Raw genomic sequence first — 1921 nt, forward strand, 5'->3', positions numbered from 1 at the left:
ATATACCTTTGCTGGATGCTATTAAACAGGTTCCTTCCTATGCTAAATTTTTGAAAGATCTATGCACTGTGAAGAGGAAACTGAATATGAAAAAGAAAGCCTTTTTAGCAGAACAAGTAAGTTCTATTCTTTAGAACAATAATGCTTTGAAATATAAAGACCCTGGTTGTCCTACAATTTCTTGCTTTATTGAAGAGCATAAAATTAAAAGAGCCTTACTTGATCTCGATGCCAGTGTGAATTTACTTCCATATTCAGTTTTTCAAAGTCTCAATCTAGGTGAGTTAAAACCAACTTCTGTAACTCTTTTACTTGCCGATAGATCTGTAAAAGTGCCTAGAGGAATAGTCGAAGATGTGTTAGTACAAGTTGATAAATTCATTTATCTTGTGGATTTTATTGTCTTGGACACACAACCTGTTGAAGTATGTAATTCATTTCCTGTTATTTTAGGACGTCCCTTTCTTGCAACTTCTAATGCATTGATTACTTGTAGGAATGGACTGATGAAGCTATCATTTGGAAACATGACATTGGAGATGAATATTTTCAACATTTGCAAGCAACCTGGAGATGATAATGATTTACAAGAAATAGATCATATTGACGAATTAGTTTATGATCAACTTGAATCTACTTTAAGTAAAAATGAGTTAGATGAATCTGAAGATTTGCAAATGATTTATTCTAAGGAAGAAATCACGGATGAAACAAGCACCGAAAATGTTGATGCGAATCTTTTGTCAACAGTGACAACAGATTCGACATCTGACATCACACCAATCGATAATTATTTTCCTAACGAATCCTTACTTTCTCTTTGTCCAATGCCTTGCTATGATAAAAATATTAATTTTTTTGGTTTAGGAGATTTGCCAGTTGAATGGAGTACCCAAGACAAAGAAACGTTTTTGAACGAAGTGAAGAAATTTTATTGGAATGACCCTAACTTATTCAAATATTGTCCCGATCAAATATTTAAAAGATTCATTCCCGACAATGAGGTAAGTAGTGTCATTAAATTTTGTCATTCTGAAGCATGTGGAAGTTATTTCTCGTAAAAAAAGACAGCTATAAAAATCTTTCAAAATGAATTTTATTGGCCCACCATGTTCGAGGACACGCATGCATTCTGCAAAACTTGTGAAAATTGTCTTTCATTAATATCAAGTTTATGTCTTTCATTTCCTTTCATTTACTTAGTTAACTCTTATCTTATTTATGTTCTTATTTTGTTTGTTTATTTTTCTTTCTTTTATTATGTCTAGCTAAGTTTATTATGCCAAGGTGAAAAGGATACACTAATGGTGTAAGAATAAGTATAGTGTAAACTTAATATGGACTTTAATGTTTGATACTAACATATTTTGTATTTGTTATCTTGTTCACTCTTTAATACCTTGCTTGTTAAATGACTAATCTTGATTTATGTTATATAACACTTGGTACAACAAATGCTTGGCACTTTCATAGCCCATAATGTATGGTATAACCGACACCTGAGCTATGAAAGGAACTTGATTTGTTGTTAACATAAGTTATAATCATGAATGCTTGACGAAATTTACAAGTATTAGCATTAATTGAATAAGATGACTAATATAATCATGTTAACAATCTCTAATCTGATTGGAACCTCCTTTGTGTGTGGTTTCCAATTCAATAATAAGAGATCTAATTGGAACCTCCATTGTGTGTGGTTTCCAATTGAATAATAAGAGTTTATATTATACTTATTTGACATACCATTAGTGGATCCTCTAACCTTGATATTGTTTGTTATCATTGTTTAATCCATACGTTAATTTTTCATCTCAAAGTTCTCATCAACTTTTCTTTTTCTTCTTCTTCTTCTTCTTTATTATTTTTGTTGTTGTTATTGTTCTTTTTGTTATTACTACTACTACTACTACTACTACTA

Source organism: Populus euphratica, unplaced genomic scaffold (genome assembly GCF_000495115.2).
Source record: "Populus euphratica unplaced genomic scaffold, PopEup_1.0 scaffold1941.1, whole genome shotgun sequence".
In the NCBI taxonomy this organism is placed as follows: Eukaryota; Viridiplantae; Streptophyta; class Magnoliopsida; order Malpighiales; family Salicaceae; genus Populus; species Populus euphratica.